This window comes from Artemia sp. Qi Xiang Cuo, chromosome 9, assembly GCF_049724085.1.
Source record: "Artemia sp. Qi Xiang Cuo chromosome 9, ASM4972408v1, whole genome shotgun sequence".
Classification (NCBI taxonomy): Eukaryota; Metazoa; Arthropoda; class Branchiopoda; order Anostraca; family Artemiidae; genus Artemia; species Artemia sp. Qi Xiang Cuo.
The window spans coordinates 55,795,743-55,810,608 of NC_142802.1; the positions used below are offsets into that span (position 1 = coordinate 55,795,743).

General features: G+C 36.3%; 1 protein-coding gene across 2 annotated transcripts in view; it reads left to right on the top strand.

The window, feature by feature from the left end:
* The first annotated feature begins 4,859 nt into the window (after positions 1-4,859).
* LOC148948839 (immunomodulatory peroxidase-like) overlaps positions 4,860-14,866 on the top strand; it is a 130,894-nt gene continuing 120,887 nt past the window's right edge. The window contains exon 1 of one of the 2 annotated variants that reach the window (XM_089094738.1): positions 4,860-4,954. The gene's annotated coding sequence lies outside the window, so the exon portion shown is untranslated. Of the gene's footprint in view, positions 4,955-13,180; positions 13,209-14,866 lie in introns of those variants that run through there. The other variant, XM_089094741.1, reaches the window with a different exon arrangement.

Genomic DNA, 14,866 nt, shown 5'->3' on the forward strand with positions numbered 1-14,866 from the left:
TAATTAAATGAAATAATATGCCGACTGAAGTAGCTCCAGGAAGATGTTGAAATTTTTACTCGAGAAATTTTTACCATTGTTACTCGAGCGCAACGTTAGGTGGGGATGTCAATATCGCTTTCGTCACAGCAATTCGTTTTAGTGTGAATCTGCCTGGTCTTTATGAATGAATGTTTTCAAAGTAAACCCGTTTCATCAATAAGAAAAAAAAACGGATTATACGCATATGTCCCTTTCCCTTTGGACGATAAAACCATGCAAGTGCTGTATCAAGTATAACTCTCGAAAATCTTGTTAATTTTTTCAACTTTTCAACTTTTTGGCATCCCTGCTTTCAATAAAAAAAATCAAGGTACTATAACTTAAATATAATAACTCCCTATGACCCCCCCCTTCTGTATTCTTCTTTAAATAAAAACAAATAATTAACTTATTGGCAACCTTGCTTTAAAAAAAAATCGAGGTATTATCATTTAAATATGATAGCTCAATACCCCCCTCTGGATACCACCTTGATAGGATGCCGTCTCTGCTTTAAATTAAAAAAAATCAACTTTTTGGGATCCCTGCTTTCAATAAATAGCATTTCGAGCTATTATCATTTAAATGTAATACCTCCCTACCCCCCCCTCTGGATACCACCTTGATAGGATGCCGTCTCAGCTTTCATTATAAAAATAATTTACTTAATAATTAAATAGGTCAATATATGGTTCAAACAAACACTCAAAATAACGTTAAACAGCTTATTGTTCCTTGAAAAAAATTGAGGTATGATTAAAGGGGTACAAAGATAACAACAAAAATACCGAAATTATTCAGATATACCTCAAATTATTGGAAAACTGAGTATTAAATTCGCAATGGCACTTGTTAAGATCCAAAGAATCTAGTTAAAAGTGAGCAAACAAAAAAGCTAAATAAGGCCAGTAGCCTATGAGAAATCGCAAAATACCCAAGACAATGAACAAGTCCTAATGGGGGGCCCTGGGTCTATCAAAATATTTCAATGGTTTCGAAGGAAATTTGATATCATTTCCTTCTGTCTCCACTTTAAATGAAAAAAAAAAATCTTTTTGGCATCCCTGTTTTCAATAAAAAAATGAGGTATTATCATTTAAAAATGATAGCCCCCTATCCCCCCCCTATAGGCAATAATTTACAATTTATTTATTAATCATATTTTTGGGGTAACCTCCGGTTCAAACTTTAGTTTCCCAACCTTGTACATATCTTAGTCTATAGCTAAATTTTGTCTCAATCGAAGGTTGTTTTTTTTTTGGGGGGGGGGGATAAAAATATTCCAGAAAGAAGATTGTATTTTCTATCAGGCGTTCAATAATTGAGTATTAAACATTAAGAAAATCTTATCGAAAAACAGCAAAAAAATCTGCGAACTTACAATTCAGCAGTAGAAACAATATGTCGGCTGTCAATTTCAAAATCCAACAAAAGGCTGAAGGTGCATAGTAGTGAATGCGTTCTATAATCCTATTCAACTTTAAAATAAAATTCTTGACTAAGAATGATGTAAGAAATAGCGACTGGGAAAGTGCATTCAAAATGATTTAAACTCATTTCATAAAGACGATACATTTTTTTGTCAACATATGAAGAACTGTGTATATTGCAATATTTACAATAGTATATTGCATCCGTCTGGTATTTATGCCAAGTAAAAAAAGAGAAGAAAATTAATGAACAAGAGAGTAGTGAAGAATTATGGTATGCAAAGTCATATTTGACAGGGAAAGTCACTGGTGATAAATCGCTAGGGGTGGCACCGTGATTGCGTGATTTTCGGGGATTCGGGGAACTAAATTTTTTTTGGAGTGACACATAGATTTTTGGGGAAATACCCAAGAATTCGGGGATAGTGCAAGCCCTGCTTGATTTCTAATCAGGAAAATCGAAATACTAAACCACACGAGAAGGAAAAGCTCCGACTTTGCGGTTGGCGCAATAAAGAATTGCAGCAAAATTAATTTCAAGTCGACCAATCGCCGTCATCTCTACCGGCGGTGGCGCGCCTGCGGTGCGCCGGCGGTGTTACGACACTTCGGCGGCGTTCGACCGGGCCTCTTGTCGGCGGCGTTCGGTCGCTCCGCCGGTGCGGCGCCGGGGTCTAATTCAAAGCCAACTTTCCTCCCTCCTTTTGAGAGAACTCTAGCCGTGTTAATTATCTGCGAGTTGTTCCTACTCAGTTTAAGCTTAATCCCTTTTGAATAATGGATTTTGCGACAAGGCTGCTGCTGTAAATTGCACTAAAATGACAATGTACTTATATTATTGGCAGAGGCGTTCAAAGGGAGGGGACAACCGGAGAAGCTGCTCCGGGCACCATGGTGGGGCGGTGGCTGGGGGGTTGCCCACTTTAATCAAAATTTTCACTTTGATTTGGCTTTCTTTGCTTATATTTGACTCGGGAGGAGGGAGCTGTAATTAATTTTTCCCCGGGCACCACCACTCCTAGAAACGGTTCTGACATTAGATTCATAATTCTCAGATCCATCCGCTCATCAAGTCAGAATTAATTATTACTTATACCTTTTCTAAGAGAAGGATTTGAACTTGCTAAAAAATTGAAAAACACCTTATTCGACGGTTTCCAACCACCTTTAAAGGTATTTTCAATTAAAAAACCCTGTATTCAAAACTTTAAAGTATGATTTGGTAGATAGAAAGAACTGAAACTCGGCTATAGTATATGATAGCAAAAATCTAATCTCTCATTGACAAGCTAAAATGCAGGAGAGCAGAAAAATATCATAGCAAAACGTTGGTATAGAACAAATTTTAATTCAATTTTGTAATTAAGCATTGGATGACGCACCTGCATTTTGGCGGAAAAATATACCATTTTTTGTTCTCCGGCTGATTTCATCGGGCTTTTTACTGCGTGGTCATGTCTCTTGGCGGCTCAACGGCTGCGTTGAAATATTTTTACCGAGTTGATGAAAATCCCACCATGCAAAAAATATGTAGTTTTTTGCCGGAACAGTCTTATGCTTTTCCACGATAAGGCCAATTACGATAATTTTTGGCTAATTCCTAAGAAAGATCAGTAGGTATCTTACAGACGTATCCTCCTCTTGGGGTCCTTCCAAACTAAGGATTCGGTACTCGGTAATATTTTATCTTACTCTAGATGGTCCAAGATCCCCTCCCCATTATCAGTTGACCCTAACAAATAAAAGGGAAGATTCTGCAATGCCTAAATCAATGAAAATAGGAAACCGCAGAGAATGAATTTAAAAACTGTTTACGTCATAAACTAAGGCCGTATCCAGGATTTTTGCTTGGGGGGGTGGGGGGCCAAATTTTTAAATGTTTTTGTTACTTTTTTACAGGTTGGGCAAAAAATTTGGGGGGGGGGGGTCCAACCCGGTAGCCCCTCCCATCTGGATGCAGCGATGCCACAAATAGTATAGTATTTTTTGGTATAATTGAAAAGTGAAAATAGTTTTATAAGACTATAGTGCTCTAAGCAATAAAGTTGCTCAAAGCAATAAAGCAATAAGCAATATTACACACTGCTTTAGGATTTTTTAGGATATGCTAGATGACTTCAATTGTCCCAATTTCCAGAGGAGATCAGCTTGAGCTTTAGTTCTTGTTAGTTTGATATAGTATCTGGCCTACACTAAAACTGAGCGGGGGTATTTTGGAAATACCTAGTTAGATCAGGGTCTTTTAGGGAAAGGACAAATACAGGAGTTTTAAGTTGGGCTGGGCAGAGAGTAAGTTTACTGAAGAGAGCTCTCACCCTTTGTGCACTTCCTCCTATGCGGGAATAATGGTAAAACTGTCGTCTAAATGGGGCCGTGAATTCAAAACTAGTTATTTTTAGGAGTACTAAAATAAAATATTTTTAGTTAGTATTAGTATCACACTACAGAATTTCTTGCCGTAAATGGGTGCGTAATTGGCCGTAAATGGGTGCCGTAAATGGGTGCGTAATGGGTGCGTAATAATCACACTACAGAATTTATTGCCGTAAATGGGTGCGTAAATGGGTGCCGTAAATGGGTGCGTAATTGCCGTAGTTCCTTCTCAGTATCCTTTTTCTGAAAGTTTACTGCATTTTCTTTACTGAAAGTTTACTGCTTTTTTTACAAATATATCCCGTTCCCCAACCTCGTTCCTGAAATTTGTATCTACTCCGAACAGGGTCGTATCTAGGATTTGATCAGGGGGTACAAAAGGATTTTTTCCGGGGGGGGGGAGGTATTTGATTCATTGTTATTACATTTTTACGAGTTGGACAAACATTTAAGGGGGGGAGTTCAAACCCCCTACCCCCTGGATACGGCCTTGATCCCGAAATAAACGATACACCTACACAAACGTTTCGTCATGCCCAAAAAGCTACTTCAAAATATGACTCAATATGCGGGAATCGGAGGAAACTTTTGGGGTTTCAAATGATCAGTATAAACCAAGTTTTACATGACCCCTAGATACACATTTATAATGGAGGTTCTCCCAACTAGCCGGGGAACTTTTGGTGGTGGTCCTTATAGATAAGAAATAGAAAAAGGAACCCATCTGGTAATTTGTTTATAGTTATAATCTAAAGTTGAATACAAACTTGTTTAATAATAACTGTTCTTTCAAAAATAAAAGAAAACTTGGTTGTATAAAGGGGTCGTTGACCTTTTATTCAAGATCAATGTTCTTCCCTTTTCTCTGTTTATCCAAGGCATATTTGACGTCAAGTTACCATGAACTGCTACCTTAGTCCCGGGTCGAGTCACCGCTGGAATTTTTCTTAATGATGTAATACGTGAGTTTTCAACTGGACAGTATCCTTGCGTTGGATAAAAAAGCCTTAGGTTAACTGGAGCTTTGAGACACCGCCCTAACAAAAGGCTTATAAACTCGAGTTGCGAGTCTAGGCTAAGAATATTTTAGATTTATATTTGATCGTGATTACAGGTTAAAGCTGAAGACGGTAAGTTGTGTCGAGTTTCTTAAGCTTCATGTAAGGCCATATCAAGGAGGGGGTTGGCATAGGGCTTGAATCCCCTCCTTCAGATTATTTGCCCGACTCATAAAACGTAAGAAAAATGTATATAAACAAATTCTTATAAGTATTTTAATTTTTTGTAACCCCCTCCCCATCCGAAAGAAAATCCTGGATGCGCCCTTGGTTTCATGCTACTATGAAATATTCCCACTTCTTAGTCTGTGTAGCCTACAGTTTTTATAAAGCATTTTTGTTACCATTAATTAAAACGGTTCAATCCGAGTCGATTTTTGAAATTTTGGTAAGAGAAAAAGTTTTTGGAGAGCAAAATAATTTAAGGTCTCACATTATATTGAAACTATAATTCCACTTTGTGTGATTGGGCATATGAGTGATTTATTCACATCTAAAATAGTTAAGTGCCTTTTATAAATATCTAAGCGCTTGGAACAGAAAAGGGAAGCTACCCATACCTGGAAACTCTGTGTTTTTTAGCTTCATTTATACATAGTTAGGTCATTTGGCTTAACGTAAAATTGAGTCACAACTGTCGTTTGAATAGCGATTGTTCCTTAAGGGTAATTTTCCTTAGACAGTCCGGTTAAGTTCATCAATAGAGGGAAACTCTGTCGAAACGGCAGTTAGATCTAGACAAAGTTACATTAACAATTTTAACATGTCCACCCCTTCCAGTGGCGGATCCAGGGGAGGGGCGAGGGGGCGCGCGCCCCCTAACAAGGTCTAAAGTAGTGTAATTTACTTAATTAACACAAGTTTGCGTTAATTAAACTTGCTCCTAACACAAGTTTATCGGATCAACCTATTTTGCACCCCCCCCTAAATAATCCTAGATCTGCCAGTGACCCCTTCGTTAATCATTCAAATCAATAATCTGAAATACTAAAAGGTCTCCCGCTTTTCTACCTACAGATCCTTTTGAAAGATTATTTTTCTAATTACCTGAACGGTACATACGTGTTATCACGACCACACTCAAGAAGTGAAGTTCAATTAATCATAAAAAAAATATACAAAAATCTGATGAGAATATAATAATTTGGAAACAAAATTATGGAAACCGCAACAGAGAATTACCGAAAGCAGACCGCCCGGCACGCATTATATTAAATACCTAACCTAACCAACTCTATATATTAAATATTTAATTGAAATATACGTGCATAGAATTTTATCTCACTGAGACTAAGCTAATTATCTCCGAATGCAGATAGAGAAACCGGTATTACTCATATCAAGAACTTAAGGGTGGTCAGTATAACACGTAAGTACCTCCTGAATAATAGCTTGTCTAATTTACTCCAAATAAGTTTTATGTAATAGAGAGGAAATGATGTGTTAAATTCATCAATCATGGTATTGAATTAAAAGCATAAGAAAACCGTCTACGGTAAATTAGTTTGCTCATTTGTCGTCGGATTTTCGCTGTTTTTCGGCATCTTGGGTTGAACGGAAACAGTGTGATCTAGCTGTATTTGTTCTACCTGATTGCAATATTCAGGCCCTTTTTGCTTGAAAAACCCCATTCAAGTTTATTCCTTACTACCAATGTTTTATTAGGTAACGGCGTGAACTCTACTTAAGTTCACGAATAGGCAGACTTTTTTTTGTTTGATTAGGAAGTGATTCGTTCCCTGTCAAATTAAGTTAAGGACAGACAGTGGTGGTCCTGGCCTCTCTTCCAACCAGGGAAATATCTTGACTAGCGCCCCATCCCCCTGTCTCCCACGAAATTCTCTGGCTAATTTTTAACAACATTATTACTCATTAACAAAATTATTCTCAATTTATTAACTAATAATAGGTTATTTTTAATTATTTTTAATTTATTACTTAATTATTAAGTTAGTTAATTATTATTAATTATTCTAATTATTATTATCAATTATTTTTAGTTTTTTTATTTATTTTCATTTTAATAATAATTTATTTATTATTATTGCTCGAAACAAACAATCTGGTGGAGAATTTGTTCATTTTCTTTAGAGGTGTTGAGTTCGGGTCTTGCCATTATGGAAAAAACATAAAATCGCGAAGAAAGGAAGAAAACGAGGACAATAAACAGCCAGTGAAAAAATTGAAAAAATATGCAACTATTTCGGTCAAGACCTCCGCTTGACCGTCCTCAGTGCAGAATAAAACTCATAAAAATGTAAAAAACCAAAACTTAAAACAAAATACAAAACTAAAATAGGATGGCCCTTTCTGAGTACCCTTTCACCATTACTAAAAAAATACAACAAATCCAATTGAAAAATACAACAAATCAATAACTTTTTGTATATAACCTAAGGCTACATCCAGTTATTAAGGGATCTGGGATGCAATTTTACGGTATTGGTTATTAGATTTTTGGTTGTTATTTGGTTTTTATTTGGTTGTTATTAAATCAAAAGTTTTGATCGTCTTTCCGCTAAAGAATTAATTAAATTTCAACAAATTTACCGTCAAGTGATCCTAAACTGAAAAAAAAAACTAAATTGATGCACTTTTACTTACCGTAATCAACCGCGAAGGAAAATATTCCGTCTGTCCCCTGTGAGTAGCCTATTCCTAAATAGAAAAAAAATGCAATGAAATATATAGCCAAAAGAGCATCTCCAAAATTAAATAGCTGAAGAAAGACAAAATATATTGTGAAACTGGAAAAAAAACTATCCACATGGAAAATGTTACTTTTTAGAACAAAATGAATACTTGACACCCAATTTGGGCTATACATTTATTATGTTTAATTAATTTTAGTTGCTAACTTAATTTTTTTTTATTATTATTGCAAGTTATCTTTTCTGATTTAAATCCTTTTACGAAAATCATTTTCCAGAGAAACCCAAAGAAAATCATGTTTCCAAAGAAGTTTGATTCCACTGAAAGCTTTAACCCTCTATAATCATTAAATCGTCAGATATGACCTTAAGTTTAGGACCGTGATTTCCAACTTGGGGGGCAGGCCCCACCGGTTGGGCCTGATAATATTTTGGTGGGTCTTGGGCAGGACGTGCACCCTTAGACTGACTATTATTTAGAGCCTTAGTTAAAAAAAAAAAATCCTGTGAATGACATCTCATTCATTTGCATTTAAAGAGTAAAAAACATACATGATTGCATTGCGGTGACGTTATACACTGTATAAAAGGTGTTGCATTCAGACAATATTTTTCATTATTATAAAATATGCCTAGAGGACGACCCAAAAAAAAGATACCAAGCTAATCGCCTTTTAAACTTCCTTCATGTCAATACACCTAAAGTTTTGAGTAAAAAAAAAATCACGAGGGGGGTATTACCTAGGTGGGGTATGGCCCAAAATTGATTGGGAACCACTGCTTTAGGGTATTACGCTGTAAGGTGGAAATTGCAATTTCAGTGAGAAGTAAATTCTAAGCTTCTAATCAGCACTTGATACAACTTGTTCAAAGGCCAGCCGCAGATTCTGGTTTCAACAAGTGCTTTAAATGTGTTTAACCAGATACTAACTGCATGGTGTTTAGCTGAATAGGGTTAATTTTAATAGGTTTTGAGGTAAATAAAGGTTGAGTTTAATGGGGGTTAGGTTGCATGGGGTTTATTTTGAATGGCGATCGAGTTGTATGGGGCTAAATTCAATGGAGAGTTGAGTTGCATGGAGATGAGTTGAACAGGGTTGAATTGAATGGATTAGGCGACTAAATTTCCCTTTTTCAAGCTGGTGGTTTTATTAACACCGAAAATGTGGAAAAGGGCACCCCTATACTCCCTCTGATGGAGAAAGACGTATGAATAAAACCCCTTAGAGAAATCAAGATTTCTAATGAAAATCACACCATCATATTCAGCGTATCAGAGAACCCTATTGTAGAGGTATTAAGCTCCTATCTGCAAAAATATGGAATTTTGTATTTCTTGTCAGAAGGAAGATCACAGATGTGTTTTTTTTTCTCCAGGGGAGGTCGTATCGAACCAATGATCCTAGAACATCGGGAGAGGGCTCATTTGGAAGGACATAAAAAGTTCTTGTGCCCTTTTTATGTAACCAATGGAGAGCAACTAGCCCCCTCCCACAACCATTTTCTCCCCAAAATCGTCCAATCAAAATTTTGATATATCCATTTTGTTTTGCATAGTTGAAAAGCTCGAAAAATTATGCCTTTGGAGGTAACATGACCCCATCCAGCCCCTGGGGATAGGTTTTTAAGTTATAAGATTTGCCCATTGTTTACGTATAATATTTATTATTGGGAAGTATGCGGACATTTTTTTTGGGGGGGGGGGGAATTTTGTGCTTGAGATGAGTTTCCATGGGGATATTCTTTCGTTTGGAGGGAAATTTGCGACAGTGAACTTTCCAGGGGAAATTTTACACTGGGGAGATTTGACAGAACTCCTATACAAAATTCTTTTTGTTTTTCTACTTTTCATTTGCCTATTCACTTCTGCATGCGGAGATGTTCCGGGGGAATTGTTCGAGGAAAATCTTATGCGTGTTTGGATTTTGAAGAAATAATTTCCACGGAAGGGGGATTTCTCGAGTAATCGGAAAAACGATTAGAACTTAGTCTTTTTCAAATGAAAGTACACAAGGGAGAATTTTTCAGACTGAATATTCTTTGAGAAATTTTACGGAGGGGGGGTAATTTTCCTTAAGGATGGAACTGTCCGGAAGAAGCTTTATGGGGGGAGTATTTTATGTGAGAGGAACTTTCCAAGGAGGAGTTTCTCGCGAGGGGAGTAATTTTTCATGGAAGATGAGCCAGATTTGCCAGATGAGCCAGATACCGGCATTATTTGAAAACGATCAGAAATTAGGTAATAAAAAACAAGTTTTTTCAACTGAAAGTAAGGAGCAACAATACAACTCGAAACAAATAGAAATTATTCCGTAGATGAAGGGGTTGTCCCATCCTCAAGGCCTTTCTTGTTAAGCTAAGTTTCGAGAGTTTGTCCCAAATTTTTAAGAACAATCTTTGGAATCGAAGGGCTTTTTTATTAAAATAGGATAATTTTTTTTAAGTTCAAAAAACTTTAGCGTGAAGAGCCAGGTATCGAGGAGGGGGCTTCTCCGTCATATACGGAATAATTTCTGTTCGTTTTGAGTTGTAATTTGGCTCCTTACTTTCAGTTGTAAAAACTTTTTTTTTATTTAATATCTTAAGGCGTAGACAATTTAAGGTATCGTTATAAATCCTGGTTTACACGCACCTCAAAATCCATTTTGAGGTGCGTGAGGTGTGTAAATTAGAAATTGCGGAATTGCGAAAATTGCGAAAAATACAAATTGCGGAAAATTTTCTTTTAGCAGTTGTGCCCGGAGCAGCTGACCCGGTTGCATCCCCCCCTTTGAACGGCTCTGTATTTTGGAAACATATCCATCAGTTGATCTGGGGAATAGTGTTTCCAAAAGGGTTTTCGAAATAGCTTAGCCTTTACTGTTTAATATAAACCAATAGAAAAAAAGGTCAGGATAAAATGATTCGTCATTATTAGATCACCACATATCTTAAGACTTTGAAACCATTTCGAGGGCAGGGTATTCAATATGGAATAGATGTTCTAACCTTAAGTTAAACGATGCATGGGTATAATAATGCAATGTTTTAGGGGAAGGGGCTCAACTTGTTTTCCTAGTCACAGCTTTGGTGTTACGGAGAGTTTTAGCTCTTAAGTTTTTTTTCTGCTTCGTCAAGCAATCCATAAAAAATAAGTAGACAACTAAAACTTATAAACTGTCTTGCGAAACTAAATGCAAGTTGATCGGACACAAAGAAAGTAAGTTTAGACAAAGTAAAACACGACTCCTCGCCTAGTTGTAGGTTCCGCCCCTAAAATTGTAGACGCATGTAAACCTAATGAACCTTTCAAACTGAAAGTCGATCAGTAAAACCAAACGCCAAGGGCGTATCTAAGGAGGATTTTAGGGTTTACCCCACCCACGGAAATGTTGGTCCAATTCGTAAAAACGTAACAAAAATCCATATAAATGAATTCGTTATGTGTTTTTAATGTCTTTGTACCCCCCCCCCCAAAAAAAAATAATCCTGGATGCGGCCCTGCCAAATACCATATCCACAAAGGTTAATAATTGTGTTTTCATTGGCCATTTCACAAATAATAAAGTTAGAATTTATATATAATAATTATTTTCCATTGCAGAAAATACCTTTTACAGCTGGTAAATTCGTGACCAGGCTTACAGTAATAATTTTGGGAAATAGACAAGTTGTTCCGAAAAGTCAATTACCTTTTAAATCCTTAGACTTATGAGAACAATAGACAATTTAGTGAATGATAATTAAGCATTAAATCGCTGTATTCAATTTTTTTTTTATTGAAACCATTGTAATCTGCGGGTATTAAAAAAGAAGGAACTAATTTGCATTGATAACCAAAGGTTTTATTACAGAAGTAGTTTTATTGCATTGTCTACTTTACACACAAATGCTCTTATGCGCTTTAAGATCTTCATCGAAGTTGGGTTTTTTCTTAGTCAACTACTAGTTGCATCGAGGTGACTCATCTATGCAATATATCATTAATATAATTTATATAAGTAATATAAATTATCAACTTCATTTCATATAATTAATATCAGTTTCCACCCTAAAGGTTTAGTTATGACTGGGACGAAGGGGGGCCCACTTTGAGAAATCACACACAACGGGTGTTCCGTGCCAAGCGTGGGGGAAATTATGTCAACCGTGGCAGAACTATACCAAGCGTGGTGGAAATGTGCGGCACATTTGATGTTCTGAGATGTACATCCACTTCTTGAGGCTGGGAATGACCAAGCTAAAGATTTTGGAGTACTTGTGTAGAATCCGGTCAGTGAAGTTTCGTTAATGCTAATGAAATAAAACAAAATAGAATGAAAATATAATAGTTTACGAACAAAATTGGGCTATATATTTGCACATTAGAGGGGTGGGAGGGGTAAAGTATAGCATATATTAAATACGTAACCTAACCTAACCTAGGCACCTTTTATTCCCCCTAAAACCCCCAAAAACTAAAATTTAAACATAATTCCCGGAGTGAGCAATACCTTACAAGGCAGCGAAAACATGTTTTTTCATTGGATCTTTGAAATTCTATAGGCGGTTCTTCTCCTGTACTTACCGGATTCTACACGAGTACCGATTTTGGTTCGACCAATTCTATTTACCTCTATTCTTGCCGTAAAAAAAAAGAAGTCATTTAGGGTAGCTTGATGTTGAACAACTGAGATATATTCGTTGGCCCATGACAAAGCTATCTTTGTTTTGACCCATCTATAGTCCAGGTCACGATTAGAGCCTGGGCTGTAATATGAGTTTTATGTTCTATCGGTACTCAGTATTTTAATATAACCTCATCCATTTCCCATCCTCTTTAAAATCGAGAGATGCATCGGACTTTCCCGCTTAGAAACTTCATGCACAGAAGTTGAATTAGTTGTTCTATCAGGTGAAACCTGTCTCAGCTGTACCTTGTGCATTTTCCACCAATCTCTTCATTGATTTTTCCCGCTGTCGAAATCTCCAATAAAGCCGCACAATTTCTTATTTTTATTGGTATCTAGCTTACCCATCGCAAGTTCATGCAATCTCAAAACAAAGGAAATTCAAAAAAAAATCCCTGCCCGGAAAATTTTCCCCACGTCTTAATATTGATCATATTTTTAAATTCAAAAGTATTTGAAAAATTCTCCCTAGAAAATTTTCCTCCAGAAAATACCCCCTATAATTTCCCCATGAAAAATTTTCCCCGGCAATTCCCCAGGAAATTTTCCCTCACATGTAAAATAACATATATAAATTGGCATACTTTCTACCAGTCCTTCAAACAAGCAAAAAAAAGTGCAAGAGAATGCAAATATATTTGGAATATTTGTAGATAAAGATCCTATTCATCAGTATTTGCAGATAAAGATCCTATTCATAAAATTTCAGAAAAAAAACTTCGGAAAAGCGTAAAAATTGTCAGCAATGTATGAAAAGCATGAAATATCATAAGAAAAATTGTAGACATCTTGTTTTTTTCGGAAAGAGTGAAGACTACCAAGATACCCTCCCCTCTGCCTGATGGTGCAAGGAACCTACGATGTGTAAAGGAAATGCTTGACTATGGGTCTAAATTTTGACGCTATTAGTTCCGCCCAGATGAGTCTTGCAGTCTGAAATGCCCTTGAAGTATAATCGGGGATAAAAGGGGAGACTGGGATCAGTGAAAGAAGCTAGATTCTGGTAGATTTTACGTTTTTTAAAAAGTAATACTTATGTTACAGTGTTGACATAATTTCCGCAGGTTTTTCTTCAGCTTTTAGACCTAAACTATACAAAAAGCATAAAAATAGTACCGTAGGGAAAAAAAAGTCTAGGCCTTATACGTTTTTGTGCCCTTAATGAATAATATGAATACTTGGTATGTTTCAATAAGTAAATTGACGCGGCGAGAAAATTGGTTCATTTTCATCACTCAGGTTTTGAATTGTTGGCATTCTTTCCGCTTTATGCCAACTATGCATTATAAAGTGATCACGAAACCCTCGACAAAACCGCGGCATAATCACCGTCCAAAAATTAGCTGATTAATAAAACCTCGCATTTGTGATTGGAAATTTACTTGAAGTTGCTATTTTTATATTAGATTGTTTATTCATAAAAGGTTAAACAAAAGGGAAATAAATAACTTGAATAGAAACATAATCGATCAGACCTTTAAACGAGACGTACAAATTGGCAAATAAACAGCGCGTGATAATTTTGGATAGGGTTTAAAATTTTGGAAGGATCAAAATTTGAAAATAGAAGCGCGAAATTATGCAATTTAAATGAACAACATAGTAAATTTCGGGACAAATCATGAACGCTCCGAGATATCCAGAGGGAGATGGGTTCAGGGTGATTGGCCATGAGGCCAGTTTTCACTGTTTTTGTGAGCTGGTTCAGGTACTTCATAAGAATTTTCTGGTGGGGGGAGGGGTTGGTACTTAAAAAAACTTCAAAATTGTCAAATTATGTATAGTCTCAAGATTTTGAGGGTGAAGGCCCCGCTGTATATGCAACTGAACCAAGATTTTAATGCAAGATTCTAAGCAAAGCATACTAATACGAATTATATAACGCAGATATGTGGTTAGATAAAAAAAAATGGCACTCATGTATTATACGAGAAACTCTCGAGATGTGAAGTTTGGTTAATGCTAATTAAGGTTGGGTTAGCTTACACTTCCAACGATGTTGCTTCTAATACAGTGGCGGATCCAGGATTTTTTTAGAGGGGGGGGCAAAGTAGGTTGATCCGATAAATTTGCGCTAGGAGCAAGTTTAATTAACGCAAACTCGCGTTAATTCAGTAAATGACACTACTTCTGACTATGTTAGGGGGGGGCCCCCTTGCCCCTCCCCTGGATCCAACACTGTTCTCGCAAGAGTAAAAGTCATGGTGTCTCCATTGACGCACTATTTTGTTTTGGGCAGCAACCCCTTATCCTGGAAAAATAGAATTGTCTGTTCTTCGGTCCTTGGCCAATCCCATCTTTAATTTGAACATTCATGGTGAGACACTATATTATATCACTATGTATTACAAACTAACCGGTTATTGTCCTATCTGATCTTCGCGATCCAAATCCTCGAGTGTTTCTCGTATAATGCATAAGGTCCAAAAAAATAACAGAAATGTAATTTCAATTTAAAGCTTTTCAATTATAGGAACTATTAATTCTAATCTCTTTCCTTAAATGTCTTGTGTGTCTTGAATTTGCCATTGCTGATACATTAAATGTAACTAGCTAATTTTTATTTTATCCGCATGATCTATGTATCTTTTCAAAGGAAATAAATATTTATGTAGCGCTTGATTGATATTTAATTTCATAACTCATACGGGCTAATTACTGATGACATGTACGTATAGATCAAA